Below are 17,177 nucleotides of genomic sequence, written 5' to 3' on the forward strand. Positions count from 1 at the left end.
AATATATGAAATTGGAACTGCGTTACTGCTGTAGAAAACATGTTAAAAACTGAAGGTACTTTGTGCACAAATTGTCCACTCCATGTGAGCCCAACAGCCAGTGACAAGGCGTACCCATTTGTTTGGACCCTAAACCTAACATGATACCTCTCCTGGGCTAAAAGACTACAATTGTATGGGCATGTAGGATCAAGTTCTATTTAAAATCACCTTATACTCAGTCAGAGGGTGTGTACTGCAAATATCAAAAAACTGACCGGCACTTTCAAAACAGAAAAAGACAAGTGTGAATAGGTGCAAGCTATATATCTAACAAATTAAAGAGTGCAGCAATTGTTATAGTGGCTGCAGAGCAGAATGTTTATTATTTTTAAATTTCACCTCTCATTTGTAGAGATACTAGCAATCAAAGTAGGGCAAAAAATAGAGATCCCATGGTGAGGCTTATTTCCTAACTTGTACTTTTTTCTTAGCAATCAAAGTATTTGGCCCCTATTCAGTTAATTCTCATTAAGCTTAAGTGGGCGTCATGCGATAGCTTTCACTGGGGGTATATACTTCTTTGAAGCTGGGATGGGGGTGTCTTGTAACTTAGGCAGTGAGCCGCACACTCTAAAATGATAAATCTCTCTGTTCTTGAGAATGGAGAGGATTTTCAATAAGGGATAATTTGCAGAGTATTTTGCAATTATATTTACCCATTTATAAATTTAGGACAACACTTTTATCAGATTCAGAGTACTCTCTACCATGCAGTGCATGACCAGAGATCTTCTGAGATAATAATAGTGAGTATGATAATCATTAAAATACTAAAAGAATAACCCAGGATGACAGCTCTCATTATATTTAAAAAACAACAGGAAAGAAAAAGTTGTATTATCATAAAAATGGGAAAAAATCAACACTTGGCTGAATATTAGTCACATAAAAAACGAAGGAAATTCATCATCTCTCCATGACTGAACTTAATAACACATTTAGATTGGCAGTAGAATGATATTTGCTCATTTAGGAAATACCCAGGTTATGCTACCTTCCAGCGAAATTGACAGCAGACAATGTAATGTATGCGGAAGACCTGGGCCTTTAGTCGGCTTTCTGAAAAGCTACAGTACCTTCTGTCAATCTTATTGTTGAAATGTAGCAAACATAGAATTGGGATTCTTTATTATCCTTCTTTGAGTTTCCTATGATATTTTAATAGCGTATTTATAACAATAGTCTGTGTGGTGTTAATATTAAAGAAGTTGTTCAGGACCAAAATATTTATGACTTACTGTATTCCTAGAATAGGTCTTCATCAACATCAGATAAATGGATCCAACACCTGAAACCACCCACCAATCAGCTCCAATGGTGGCCAGATGCCAAGTGTATAGAGTCAAAGCAACCCTGCTACGTATCCTGAGTAGTGGCTGTTGTGAGGGCCTGTGTGAGCAAGAATGACCTGATCTACTTCTAAAAAGCTTAGTCAATGTGCAAAAAAAAAGTTATACAAATTTCTAAAATACACAGTACATTGAGTAATTTAACAGGTAATTAAATACAGATTATTCTGCACTGGGAATCTATAGTAGAACCAAGAAGCAAGTGTTCAATATCCCTACAGCGCCACCACATGGACAATTAAGCATTACGCAGTTATTTATTTTAACTGCCCATATAGCAGCATTATTTCCCACAGCACTTTACAGGCATTAATATCACTGTTCCCATTGAGGTTCACAATGTAAACCTATCAGTATGTCTACGGAGTGTGGGAGGAAACCAGAGTACCCCATGGAAACACAGGGAGGACATACAAACTTCTTACAGATGTTGTCCTTGGTGGGATTTGAACCAAGGACTCTAGTGCTTCAAGGCTGCAGTGCTAACTACTGAGCCACCGTGATGTCCATCAACACCATTAAAAGCAATTGGTTGTCTGAGTAATGCATGGATTTCTGTGTTCCCCAACAGAAAAGACTCTAAAATCTGACAGTTTATAAGATTTACAGATCCCTTGCAACCTGATTAATAAGAGCAGCACTCTCAGTTTGTAGACTGAAAACAATTCTAAACATACAGTATTCTAGAAAAGTTTTACACAGGTCTAGAAATACATCAAAGTAAATAAAAATGTTAAAGGGAACCTGTCAGCAGGATTGTGCACAGTAACCTACAGACAGTGTCAGGTTGGCGCTGTTGTACTGAATAAAATGATACCTTGGTTGATGAAATCGACCTTGTGGTTGTTGTTTAATCTTTGTTTTCAGCTTTGAGTTAATGATATGCTCCAGACGCTGTCACGCCCACAAAGTGCTCCTTGTTGGCACTGGTGACGGGAGGAAGAGTCCAGATGTGTCACCTGGAGCTGGGAGCAACTACAGGAGTGCCACATGCTTACCCGGACCGGAGTCCCGCGGCCCACTGACACCTAGCCCTGCTACACCGGTGCGACGCCCGCACTCACCACAGGCTGCGATACCGGAAACCTGGCGAGAAGCGGAGCCCGCTTCTCACCCCGAGGAGCCTGAGGATGCGGACTCTGTTTCTACAGGATGGCAGGAAGAAGGACCCCAGCATACTGCGGAGGGTCAGCGGGTGGTGACGCTGCAGAAGAAGAAGGTACAGAGCCGGAGGAGACCCTGGCTTCTCACTGGCAGAAGCTTAAGGAGCAGCTGCGACCTGGCCTGAGTGGAGCTGCGGTGCAGACGGAGGTGAGTGCTGTTCTGCCTCCGCCATCAGCGGATCACTTGGCCCCAGCGTTGTCCCACCGTGGGGACACACGGCCTAAAACCCGTCCTGCTGAGCACCCGCACTCCCGTCAGGTGCCTCCCAAGACCCCGGCGCCTCCACTTTTTGGCCAGCCCTCCCTTGGAGGTACCGGCCCCCCGCTTTCTGCATCCCCATCCGTGTGGATCACTGACATCATCGCCAGGAAGAAGGCGAAGGAGATCTGGGATATCTTACATCAGGGTGGAGAGAGTGCCATGCCTGTCCCACGTACCTACGGGCAGCTGGTATATACAAATGTGGAGCGGGGTTACGGCTTCATAGAGGAGGAGGGCACCCGCAAGAAGATCTCTGTTAATGCCACCTCCATGAAGCACGGGAGAGCCCTCAAAATTGGAGAATGGGTCTCCTTTTATAAGGAGTGGTGCCCCCATGGCTATTATGCAGTGGCTGTGATTTTGTGCCCGGGGAGGATGAGACATCTGGGAATGTTGCGGAACTGCTTTGAGGAGCCTCCAGAACTGCGTCTGCTCCTGATCCACACCGCTGAACACCCTGACGGTATGACTTGGTTGTGCCTGTTGCACTCACCGGGACTGTTCCGCGTCCCCGCAGGGTATGGGAATCCTGCTACGCTCTCACGAAGAGCTGTTTATGGTCCAGGGGCTTGTTGAAGTTACGTTTTGTTTTCTTGTGCTGGACTCTTTTTACGGGTACCTGTTGAGCCCGTCTGTTGGAACTGCGGCCACAGGGAGTGCTTGCCCCAGTTGGTGAAGTTTGGACACTTGCAGTGCTCCCCTCACAGGAAGGGGGGGAGAGGACTTGTTTGTTTTTTTATTACCTCTTCTATTGCTGTGTTATGATATGATGATGGACATTGCCTATGCTGATTTTGCTCCCTCATATTAAAAACGAAAGTTCGCACTTTGATGTCTTTACAGTATTTTTATAAGGAGTTTGATTACTGTAATATATACAGAGTAACTGTGTTTCTAAAGAGGAAAAATTGATATATTTTACAGAAAAAAATATGTAAAAGAGAGAAAAAATGGTTTTTGATATGTAGAGACGAGAATATATATATATACATATATATATTTTAGTATAAAACAAAGGGAAAGTGTGTTTATGCTTAATAATAAAATGTACAGTATGTTTAGATTTTATTAAGTGAGAATTTGACATGTTTGAAGAAAAGAAATTTAGGGAATTTTTATTTTTAAATATAAAATAATAATTTGTGGAATTTTAGTAGCATATAGAAGTGTACATATTGTGTGGCCTGTCCTGTGTGAATTGTTGTACGCTTTGGCATTGTCGGGGATGGCAATGATTTCAGGAAGGGGGAGTGTAAGGAGGTCAAGGGCCTCGCCCTGTGAATAGTAACATTATTGTGTATTATCTGCGTGTTGCATGTATGTTGTGTGTGTGTTTGCGTCCACACAACGTCAGTTAGTAAGTTAGTTGTAGTATTAGAAAAGGGCCACTAGATGGGGGCACTGAGCTCAACTAGTGAGAAGACTGTTAGGAGGAGGCCTGAGAGGAGTGGCTAGTGAGAGACAGAAAAGGAGATGGTTTTTCCCTCCAGAGTCAGTTAAGCTGGGGGTAGCTGCACGGGACAGAAGTGAAGAACAGCATATGTCTACAGCAGTAGCCAGTATGTTGTGGTACTGGAGGTCCTGCAGTTAGAGACTGGGAACTGTAGGACTGAGGAGACAGAAGGAGTCTCAGTGGTCAAGTGTTGTGAACTCATCTGTTCATTCACCTTTTGTGTCTGAGGATCTCCCTCTTCTGGTGAAGGAAGGTAGTGAGGCTGATTTGGATGAAAGAAACCAAACACCTGATCAGGTGGATTGTGACTGGGTAACGGGAACTTCAGACTGGATATAAGGCAGCCGACGCCCTTCTGAGTGGCTGGTGATTTCTCTGCTGGATTCTTGGAGACCAGTCTGATTCCTGCTTCCCAAAGATAAGTTTTTGCTCTGCTATTGAACTTATTAGCTTTGGTTTTGTTTACCTTGTTTTCTGAGTTCAGCCATCCGGGGGTGTGCTGGATTCTTTTTCCTTGATCAATGTTCTCTTTTGCTCTGCTTTCAGAATATTCTGAGTGCTGATATAGGGTTTGAAGTCTGGTGACTTCAGGGTTCTTTTTGCTTATCAGTTGTGTTGGTAATATTTTTAGCAGGGTTTTCTCAGATTGCAGACAGCAGCTTTTCTGTCCTGTCCTTTTTAGTTAGCTTGGGCCCCATCGTTTGCTCAACCTATCTTTCTATCTGTGTTAGTGTTTTCATCTTGCTTCACCGTCATTATATGTTGGGGGCTGCCTATTGCTTTGGGGTCTGCTCTGGGGCAGTCAGTTTTTCCCTTTTCTCTCTTTAGGCTTATTTAGATCTCCGGCTGTGACGAGGTGTCTAGGATCACCGTAGGAACACTCCACGGCTACTGCTAGTTGTGTGATAGGATTAGGGGTCTGCAATCCGCTAGTTTCCAACCTCTCTGATTTTCTGGGCTGAGCTTGTGTTTTGTTTTTTCCTCCTCGGTGACTCAATCATAACAGAATCACCAGCCACACCACAGATTCTAGGGTACTCAAAAGCAGGAAGGAATTGTTAAAAAAAAAAAAAAAGTGTCAGAATTTTTTTTTTTTGTGTGTATATTTTTTCCTCTTTTTCTCGGCCGTAGGAGGAATACTTTTTTTTCTGATGGAGTTTAAGCAATTGTCTGATCGTGTGCAGCAGCTTGCTGCTGAACTGCGAGGAATTTCCGCCTATCTTGCTCATTCACACGCTGCTGAACCAAAAATCCCCACTCCTGATGTGTTTTTTGGGGATCGGTCTAAATTTTTGAATTTTAAGAATAATTGTAAATTATTTATTGCCTTGAAGCCTAACTCATCGGGGAGCTCTGCGCAGCAGGTTAAAATTGTCATCTCCTTGCTGTGCGGCGATCCCCAGGATTGGGCGTTTTCTTTAGTACCAGATGATCCTATTCTAACAAATGTGGATGCATTTTTTCAGGCCTTGGGGTTGTTGTATGATGAACCTAATGTGATTGATCAAGCTGAAAAGACCCTGTTGGCATTGAGCCAGGGTCAAGATTCTGCAGAACTGTACTGTCAAAAATTCCAAAAGTGGGCGGTCCTCACCACTTGGAATGATGGTGCCTTGGCAGCTCTCTTTCGGAAGGATTTGTCAGAAACCATAAAAGATACTATGGTGGGATTTCCTGTTCCCTCTGGTCTTGACGATTCTATGTCATTAGCCATTCAGGTTGATCGGCGTTTACGTGAACGTAAAATTACACGGGAAATGCTGCCACCTGTTGAACAAATGTCTGAACCTATGCAATGTGATAGAGTTTTGTCTAGGGCGCAACATCAGGAGTTTAGAAGACATAATAAGCTGTGTTTTTTCTGTGGAGATGCCTCTCATATTATTTCTGTCTGCCCTAAACGAGAGAAACGTTTTGCACACACATTTGCTGTAGGTGGTGTACAACCTAAGTTTCTTCTGGCAATTACTCTGATCTGCTCCCTGTCTACATTTTCCTCTAAAGCCTTTGTGGATTCAGGAGCGGCCTTGAACCTAATGGATTTGGATTTTGCTAAACGTTGTGGTTTCCCTATGACGCCCCTGTGGACGCCTATTCCTTTGAGGGGTATTGATGCTACTCTGTTGGCGAAGAATAAACCTCAGTTTTGGACCCAGGTGGTAATGCGGGTCGCCCCAGACCATCAAGAAAATTGCAGTTTTTTGGTGTTGCATAATTTGCATGATACCATCGTTCTGGGGTTCCCTTGGTTGCAAATCCATAATCCAGTTTTGGATTGGAAATCTGTGTCTGTGGTGAGTTGGGGTTGTCGGTGTGCTCTTAGTGACACTCCTGTTTTCTCCACCTCTCCCCAGTCGCATGAGGTTCCTGACTATTTGGCTGATTTTTATGATGTGTTTAGTGAGAGTAAATCTGCGTCTTTGCCTCCTCATAGGAGTTATGACTGTGCAATTGAGCTGAGTCCGGGGTGTAAATTTCCCAAGGGTCGACTTTTTAATTTATCTGTACCCGAACTTGAGGCTATACGTTCTTATATTAAGGAGTCGTTGGAGAAGGGTCATATTAGACCATCCTCTTCACCCTTGGGTGCTGGTTTTTCTTTTGTGGCCAAGAAGGATGGTTCATTAAGGCCCTGTATTAACTATCGCTCCCTTAACAAAATTACTGTTAAATATCAGTATCCGTTACCCCTGATTTCTGACCTATTTTCTAGAGTTGAAGGTGCTTGCTGGTTTACCAAGCTTGACCTCAGGGGGGCGTATAATCTTATTCTCATTAAGCATGGGGATGAATGGAAGACAGCGTTTAATACTCCAGAGGGACATTGTGAGTACCTGGTGATGCCTTTTGGGCTCACTAACGCCCCTTCTGTCTTCCAGTGCTTCATGAATGATATTTTCCGGGACTTTGTGGATAAGTTTCTGATCATCTATTTGGATGATATTTTTATCTTTTCCAGGGATTGGGACTCTCATGTGGAACATGTTCGGACTGTGTTCCGGATTTTGAGGGAAAACTCCCTGTATGTTAAGGGATCGAAATGTCTTTTTGGTGTACAGAGGATTTCATTTTTGGGATTTATTTTGTCTCCGTCAACTATTGAAATGGACCCGGCCAAGGTACAGGCCATTTATGATTGGGTTCAGCCCACTTCTTTGAAGGCTCTCCAGAAGTTTTTGGGGTTTGCTAATTTTTATCGTAAGTTTTTAGCCAATTTTTCTGTTATTGCCAAACCATTGACTGATTTGACTAAAAAGGGCGCTGATTTGCTGAATTGGTCTCCAGAGGCTGTTTCTTCTTTTCAGGAGCTGAAGCGGAGGTTCACTTCTCCGGTTTTGCGACAACCCGATGTCTCACTTCCATTTCATGTGGAGGTGGATGCTTTAGAGACTGGTGCAGGAGCTGTTTTGTCCCAAAAGGATCCTGTAACATCTAAAATGAACCCCTGTGACTTCTTTTCTCGAAAGTTCTCTCCCTCGGAACGCAACTATGATGTGGGGAATCGAGAACTGTTGGCCATGAAGTGGGCATTTGAGGAGTGGAGACATTGGTTGGAGGGAGCTAGACATCAAGTTGTGGTCCTCACTGACCACAAGAATTTGATCTACCTTGAGTTGGCTAAACGCTTGAATCCGAGACAGGCCAGGTGGGCTTTGTTTTTCACACGTTTTGATTTTGTGGTCTCCTTTCTTCCGGGCACTAAGAACGTTAAGGCTGATGCCCTCTCTAGGAGTGTTTTGGCTGATTCTCCTATTGTGACCAAGCCTGCTACCATCTTAGGTGAGGGGGTGGTTATTTCTGCCATCTTGCCCGGTTTGAGACGTGCTCTGGAGAAGTTTCAGGAAGATAAGCCTGAGCGTTGTCCCAGTGGTAGGTTGTATGTTCCTGACCAGTGGAGGAGGAAAGTGATGTCTGAGGTTCATTGCTCCGCGTTGGCTGGTCATCCAGGTATTTTTGGTACTAGAGATTTGGTGAGTCGGTCTTTTTGGTGGCCTGCCTTGTCTCGTGATGACAGAAATTTTGTGCAGTCCTGTGGGACTTGCTCCCGATCTAAGCCTTGTTCTCATTCTAGTGGGTTGTTGATGCCCTTGCCAGTGCCCAGGAGGCCATGGACCCATATTTCAATGGATTTTATTTCTGATCTGCCTGTCTCTCAGAGGATGACTGTTATCTGGGTGATTTGTGATAGATTCTCTAAGATGGTCCATCTTGTACCACTTCCTAAGTTGCCATCTTCCTCAGAGTTGGTGCCCTTGTTTTTGCAACAGGTGGTTCGCTTGCACGGGATTCCTGAGAACATTGTATCGGACAGAGGAGTTCAGTTTGTCTCTAGATTCTGGAGGACCTTTTGTTCCAAGTTGGGAATTCAGTTGTCCTTCTCCTCTGCATTTCACCCTCAGACCAATGGGCAGACGGAGAGAACAAACCAGACTTTGGAGGCTTATTTGAGATGTTTTATATCTGCTGATCAGGATGATTGGGTCTCATTTTTACCCTTGGCCGAATTTGCTTTAAATAATAGAGCTAGTTCTGCCACTTTGATGTCACCCTTTTTCTGTAACTTTGGGTTTCATCCTCAATTTTCTTCAGGGCAGGTGGAGTCTTCTGCCTGTCCAGGGGTTGACACTGGTGGAAAGAATGCAGCAGATTTGGGACCAAGTGGTGGATAAGTTGTCTCTTTCCCAGGAAAAGGCCCAGCGGTTTTCTAACCGGCATAGGACCATTGGTCCCCGGTTTAAGGTGGGTGATATGGTCTGGTTGTCATCAAAGAATATCTCTATGAAAGTGGCTTCTCCAAAGTTTAAACCTTGATTTATTGGACCTTACAAGATTTTGGAGATTATTAATCCGGTTTCTTTTCGGTTGGCTCTTCCTGTCACATTTAAGATTCATAATGTGTTTCATAAGTCCTTGTTGAAGAGGTTTGTTGAACCAGTGGTTCCTATGGCAGCTCCTCCTGACCCTGTGTTGGTTGAAGGTAACATGGAATATGAGGTAGAGAAGATACTGGATTCCCGTCTGGCTAGACGAAGACTCCAGTATTTGGTTAAATGGAAGGGTTATGGTCAGGAGGCTAATTCCCGGGTCTCTGCCTCTGATATTCATGCCGAAAGATTGGCGCGTGCTTTTCATCGGGCTCATCCTGATCGGCCTGGTGGCTTGGATGAGGGTTTGGTGACCCCTCCTCAAGGGGGAGGTACTGTTGTGTGCTCATTGGTTCATTCACCTTTTGTGTCCGAGGATCTCCCTCTTCTGGTGAAGGAAGGTAGTGAGGCTGATTTGGATGAAAGAAACCAAACACCTGATCAGGTGGATTGTGACTGGGTAACGGGAACTTCAGACTGGATATAAGGCAGCCGACGCCCTTCTGAGTGGCTGGTGATTTCTCTGCTGGATTCTTGGAGACCAGTCTGATTCCTGCTTCCCAAAGATAAGTTTTTGCTCTGCTATTGAACTTATTAGTTTTGGTTTTGTTTACCTTGTTTTCTGAGTTCAGCCATCCCCGGCTGGGGGTGTGCTGGATTCTTTTTCCCTGATCAGTGTTCTCTTTTGCTCTGCTTTCAGAATATTCTGAGTGCTGATATAGGGTTTGAAGTCTAGTGACTTCAGGGTCCTTTTTGCTTATCAGTTGTGTTGGTAATATTTTTAGCAGGGTTTTCTCGGATTGCAGACAGCAGCTTTTCTGTCCTGTCCTTTTTAGTTAGCTTGGGCCCCATCGTTTGCTCAACCTATCTTTCTATCTGTGTTAGTGTTTTCATCTTGCTTCACCGTCATTATATGTTGGGGGCTGCCTATTGCTTTGGGGTCTGCTCTGGGGCAGTCAGTTTTTCCCTTTTCTCTCCTTAGGCTTATTTAGATCTCCTGCTGTGATGAGGTGTCTAGGATCACCTTAGGAACACTCCACGGCTACTGCTAGTTGTGTGATAGGATTAGGGGTATGCAATCCGCTAGTTTCCAACATCTCTGATTTTCTGGGCTGAGCTTGTGTTTTGTTTTTTCCTCCTCGGTGACTCAATCATAACAGTCAAGTCAGCTAGCAAGGAAAAGCTGAAGTGACAACCCAAGCCAGTCTATTGATTCCAGCCCGTGACTGGAGTAGTGCGAGCCAGGGAGGTCCGTGGGTGAGCCCCCTGTGGACGTAGCAGCTGGAATACGAGAGCTTTGTGGAGAGTCTAGTGAGCTGCAAACCTAGGACACGTACAGGAGCAACAGTGCCGTAAAAAGGGTGAGCTGTAACGGATAAGTCAAGTACCTTCGTGGGCTGAAGTCGGGCTCTGGAAGAAGGGAAGTGTTACGTGTTCATCATGCTCCGTGTGATGTGTCAGCTTGTCTGTGTGGTTCATACGTATGAAGTGAAGTAAGAAGTGATGTACTGCTGTAGATGAAGATGTATTGCTGTTACTGAGTAAAGAGTCCTGTAGCCGTTGTGGACGTTCTGTGCCCTGAAGAGAATAAAGCTGAGTTGTTTAAGTTGTTTCCAGTCTCAGTCTGCAGTCATTTGGGTCCCCAAAGTGGACAGCATACCGGAGATGAAACAGCCTCCAGCACAGTGAGTACTGGAGCAGCCGCAGAAGCTACCCCCCGGCGGCCATGGTATTACAACTTTCCATTCAGTAGACTCTAGGCGGAGGTTTTATGACTACCATTTCCCTCCCTTCATGTGCAAAAGAAGGAAATTGAAGTCTGTGAGAATCAATCATGTTTTACAAATATCACCACAGTAGCCGCTCTCCTGGCTGGATGCAACTATATACTAATTTCTCTGTAAATAATATTAATAATTATCTAAATGTCATACTATTAAAAGGAATCTGTTACCAAGGTTTTGCTATGTAATATGAGAGCTGCAAGATGAAGGGGCAATGAGCCTGATTCCAGTGATGTATCACTTGGTGGATTGCATGGACCAGTTTTGATATGATCCTTATTTTGTCCGCATTAGATGCAGCAGTGCTTTGAATGCTGAGCCTTGTATAACCCCGCCCACATTCCTGATTGGCAGCTCGTGCACACTGTACATTGTTAGTGGTGGAGGCAGAGCAGCACAGATTAGGTGGACTGCCTGGCAAGGGACACCTACTCCTGCAGTGAGAATCCCCTACTGAAAAAAACACTGATTGTATTGAAACCACAGCAAGATGCTGACAAGTCACAGATTGCTGGAATCAAGCTCTATGCCACTATATTATGCTGCTTTCAGATTAAATAGAAAAAACATACAGACAGATTCCCTTTAATATCTTTTGAGTATTAGTTACATTTAGTAGCAATACATTTCCAATGTATTGTACCACACCCTATGGATAACATTGCTGTAGTGGTGAATATGAGCTGCTGATGTATCAATACTGCCACATAGCTTCAACCACAAGTAGAATGAGTGAATACGTTACATTACACCTTCATCATTTTAACCATTAGACTGTGTTTTCACACACTAAGCTATAAAACTTCCTGCAGCATGAGTAAGAAAACCTTGTTAAACTTGACACTGACAAGAAATATGGTAAACATCTGTTCCTAACTGGGTTAGCAGGAAGAAATGGAACTAAAATCATCTACTGTGTTCCAAGAAATGTTGGATGTAATACTGCAAAAGAACAAATTTCATAGCTTGAATCTTTTGGATGCAATATTTGAACCTGGAAACAAACTTTGCAAAGTAAAAAAACAACTGTTATGTTTACCTGGGGAATGAAATCAAGGAATTTAAGTAATTTTTTTTTTTTTTTTTTTTTGCTTAGGCCCTGTTCACACTGAGTATCTGCAGTGTAGTCAGTGCTTCTGCCTGAATTTCATAAATCCCCGAGGAGGCCATAGAATGCAATAACAGGAACAGAATTCAGATGAGCTCAGTTTGTGTTTTTCATCTGAAAGTTTCCGTCTGTTCAAACGGGCATAGGAACATAGCAGACCTCGTTTCTCTGCCCATCTGAACACCTTCAGATAAAAAACGAGAATGGAGTTCATCAATTTATGCTATTCCATTCCATGGCTCTCGTCGGTGGTTTGTCTCAATCCCTTTTTCTGGTGGGGTTCAGATGGATCCTCGAAGACACTGAAGAAATGCAGTATGAAGATGACCTTACAATGTTAAAAATAATTAGAAATGATTTTGGGCCGCCCCGTCGCTGTCGGCTTCACCCAGGGCCGTGGGGTACTCGGCACCGGGCCGATGTCAGGGGAATGATGTGTCACAGCAGTGGTGACCCGGTCTGTGGCCCTGGGCCCCAATATCAATGGCGGTGATGTTTGTTTGTAAGGTAAAGTTCGTGACGCCACCCGTGGTGTTTGGCAAGTAAGATGGTAGCCAACGCTGCTTGCAGATCCCCAGGGGCTGATGGTGTGTTGCAGCTTGGATGGTGTAGCTCCCCACATGTAGAGCTGTAGCCCCAGGGCAGTATAGCGGTGCGCTGGAGGAGTAGGGCACGGGATGGTGTAGATGTTGATACCCAAATGTAGCGGTGCTGATCCGTGAATGAATGGAGGACACCAGAGCTTGCAGTTTCAAAGCTTTACTCACAGTTCGTAGTGCACACAGGTGCCTGCTTCGGTACCGTGTCCTCCGGGGCAGAGGCCCAGCCAACCTCCAGACAAGATAGGACTCTCCCCGCCAGCACCCCGCCAACATGTGCCATCCTGAACGACTCCACTATTGCGCCTTTTAGTATAAAGAGCTCCAGTACCGTGGTTCTCTGAAGTGCCTCGTGTCACATGTTCCTAACAACTCTCACTTGTATGACAGACAGCTGTAGCCTACTTCGGGGACTCCCTTCTCCTGAATCCCTGCTCTCTACTCGTTAGCTGTTGTGTCCCAAGTCTTTGATGGGAGTAGTGCATTTACAGCCAACTACTCCACCGGTGTCTGCTGCAGAACCATAAGTGGCCATACAACCTCGGGGCCCCGGCCTTGCGCTGAGAACCTATAGGCAGGGTTCCTATCCAACCCACTCCTCCTCTCTGTTCTCTTTCCACTTCACTCCGTACTTGTCTTTTCCTCTCTTATGGAAATGCAGGTTACAGTTCTACATCTCTCCTTCTCCTTCCTTCCCCGTGCCAGCTGGCTCAGGTCACTGAGGCAGCTGCAGCACTCCTTCCTCCATCCCTTCTTCCAGGGACCTCCACTCCTCACTGAGTGGCTTCTTACTCCCCTCTCAGACTGCTCTCAGACTGTGTCCGACGGCCCCCTAAGGGACTGACCTGTAATTCTATCTTTCCCCTTCTTTTTATACTAACTCCACCCACCTCCCAGCACATCTCGTGTTACGAAGCAGGACCGACCAGAGGTGCTCCTAATGTCTAGGAGAGAGAGTGACCTCTCTGTGGTCGTGCTGAACTATCCTGTGTGTGGGATGCAGGTGTTGGAGTGCGGCAAGGAGTTCCCACCTTACCTGGATGGTGGGGCACTACACCTTAGGAGAAGGTGCAGTACCTCTGTGGTGACTGAGCCTTAGGGGCACCACAATTTTATTTTTACCTTTTGTATTTATTATTTTACTATGCAGGTATCTCTTAAAGGGAACCCGACAGCCTGAACCCAGGACACTATGTATCAGGCATCAACTGTATGAGTTCAGCCACGTAGCTTTACGGTGTTTCAGAGGAAAAACATTCTTTAAACCCTTAACCCCCAAGGGTGGTTTGCACGTTAACTCCTGGGCCAATTTTTACAATTCTGACCACTGTCCCTTTATGAGATAATAACTCTGAAACACTTCCATGGATCCTGGTGATTCTGACACTGTTTTCTCGTGACATATTGTACTTCATGTTAGTGATAAAATTTCATTCAAATAACTTGTGTTTATTTGTGAAAAAAAGAGAAATTTGGCGAAGATTTTTAAAATTTCGCAATTTTCTAACTTTGACTTTTTATGCCCTTAAATCACAGAGACATGGCCCACAAAAAACTTAATAAGTAACATTTCCCACATGTTTACTTTACATCAGCACAATTTTGGAACAAAAATTTTTTTTTGTTGCGAAGTTATAAGGGATAAAAGTTGACCAGCGATTTCCCATTTTTGCAACACCATTTTATTTTTACAGACCACATCACATTTGAAGCCACTCTGAGAGGTTTATATGATAGAAAATACCCAAAAGTGACACCATTCTAAAAACTGCACCCCTTAAGGAGATCAAAACCACATTCAAGATGTTTATTAACCCCTTTTTTCAATGCAAAATTGGCTGGAATTCAGATTGGATGCCATGTCACGTTTGGAGAGCCCCTGATGTACCTAAACAGTGGAAATCCCCTTCAAGTGACCCCCATTTTGGAAACTAGACCCCCCAAGGAACTTATCTAGATATGTGGTGAGAACTTTGAACCCACATGGGCTTCACAGAAGTTTATAACGTACAGCCGTACAATTAAAAAATCATATTTTTTCCACAAAAATGATCTTTTCACCCCCAATTTTTATTTTCCCAAGGGGAACAGGACCCTAAAAGTTATTGTGCAATTTATCCTGAGTACGCTGATATGCCACATGTGGGGGTAAACCCCTATTTGGACGCATGGCAGAGCTCGGAAGGGAAGCAGCGCCATTTGACTTTTTTGGCTGGAATTGAGATCGGACACAATGTCGCGATTGGAAAACCCCTAATGTACCAAAACAGTGGAAACCCCTCACAAATGACACCATTTTGGAAACTAGACCCCCCAAGGAACTTATCTAGATGTGTGGTGAGAACTTTGAACCTCCAAGGGCTTCACAGAAGTTTATAACGTACAGCCGTACAATTAAAAAATCATATTTTTTCCACAAAAATGATCTTTTCACCCTCAATTCTTATCTTTGCAAGGGTAACAGGACCCTAAAAGTTATTGTGCAATTTGTCCTGAGTACGCTGATACCCCACATGTGGGGGTAAACCCCTATTTAGGCGCATAGCAGAGCTCGGAAGGGAAGCAGCGCCATTTAACGTTTTTGGCTGGAACTGAGATCGGACACCATGCCGCGTTTGGAAAGCCCCTGATGTACCAAAACAGTGAAAACCCCCCACAAATGACACCATTTTGGAAATTAGACCCCCCATGGAACTTTGTGAGCACTTTGAACCCCCCAGTGCTTCACAGAAGTTTATAATGCCCGGGCGCGAAAATAAAAAAATCGTATTTTTTCCAAAAACATGATCTTTTAGTCACCAATTTTTTTATTTTCCCATGGGTACCAGGAGAAATTGGACCCCAAAAGTTGTTGTCCAATTTGTTCTGAGTACGCTGATACCCCATATGTGGGAGAAAACTACTGTATGGGCACACGTCGGGGCTCGGAAGGGAAGTAGTGACGTTTTGGAATGCAGACTTTGATGGAATGGTCTGCGGGTGTCATGTTGCTTTTGGAGAGCCCCTGATGTACCTAAACAGTGGAAACCCCCCACAAGTGACCCCATTTTGGAAACTAGACCCCCTAAGGAACTTATCTAGATGTGTTGAGCACTTTGAACCCCCCAGTGCTTCACAGAAGTTTATAGCGACCGGGCTTGAAAATAAAAAAATCGTATTTTTTCAACAAACATGATATTTTAGTCCCCATTTTTTTATTTTCCCAAAGATAACAGGAGAAATTGGACCCCAAAAGTTGTTGTCCAATTTTTCCTGAGTACACTGATACCCCATATGTGGGAGAAAACTACTGTATCGGCACACGTCGGGGCTCGGAATGGAAGTAGTGACGTTTTGGAATGCAGACTTTGATGGAATGCTCTGCGGGTGTCATGTTGCCTTTGGAGAGCCCCTAATGTACTTAAACAGTGGAAACCACCACAAATGACACCATTTTGGAAACTAGACCCCCTAAGGAACTTATCTAGATGTGTGGTGAGCACTTTGAACCCCTAAGGGCTTCCACAAAAATTATATTTTTGCCCCCAATTTTTTATTTTCCTAAGGGTAACAGGAGAAATTGGACCCCAAAGGTTGTTTTGCAATTTGTCCTGAGTAGGCTGATACCCCATATGTGGGGGTAAAACACTGTTTGGGCGCATGGCAGAGCTTGGAAGGGAAGGAGCACCATTTGACTTTTTCAACGCAGAATTGGCTGGAATTGAGATCAGACGCCATGTTGAATTTGGAGAGCACCTGATGTGCCCAAACAGTGGAAACCTCCCAATTATAACTCCAACCCTAACCCCAACACACCCCTAACCCTAATCTCAGCCCAGCTCTAGCCCTAACCCTAGCCCTATCCCTAGCCCTATTGGGAAAATGGAAATAAATACATTTTCTTTTAATTTTATTACTTTTCCCTATCTAAGGGGGTGATAACGGGGGGTTTGATTTACTATTTATGGCGTTTTTTTATTTGGCAGCTGTCACACGCTAAAAGACGCTTTTTATTGTAAAAATAGTTTTTGCATCACCACATATTGAGAGCTATAATTTTTCCGTATTTTGACCCACAGAGTCATGTGAGGTCTTATTTTTTGCGGGACGAGTTGACGTTTTTATTGGTATCATTTTCGGGCACATGACATCTTTTGATTTTTGGGACGCAGAATGAACAAAATCCAGCGTTTCATGAATTTCTTTTGGGGGGGTGCGTTTACACCGCTCTGCCTGCGGTAAAATTGATAATGCAGTTTTATTCTTCGGGTCAGTACAGTTACAGCGATACCTCATTTAGGTCATTTTTTATGTTTTGGCGCTTTTATAGCTTTTTTATTTTTTTGCTGATGATGCTGTATGGTGGCTCGTTTTTTGCGGGACAAGATGTCGTTTTCAGCGGTACCATGGATATTTATATGCGTCTTTTTGATTGCACGTTATTGCACTTTTTGTTAGGTGGTAAGATAACAAATCATTATTTTTTGCTTCATTTTTTATTAGGGGTTCGCTAAAGGGGTTAACTAATGGAAGTTTTATAGGGCGGGTCATTACGGATGCGGCGATACCAAAT

The sequence above is a fragment of the Dendrobates tinctorius genome, unplaced genomic scaffold (assembly GCF_039654945.1).
Source record: "Dendrobates tinctorius isolate UK_male_01 unplaced genomic scaffold, ASM3965494v1 ptg000107l, whole genome shotgun sequence".
NCBI lineage: Eukaryota > Metazoa > Chordata > Amphibia > Anura > Dendrobatidae > Dendrobates > Dendrobates tinctorius.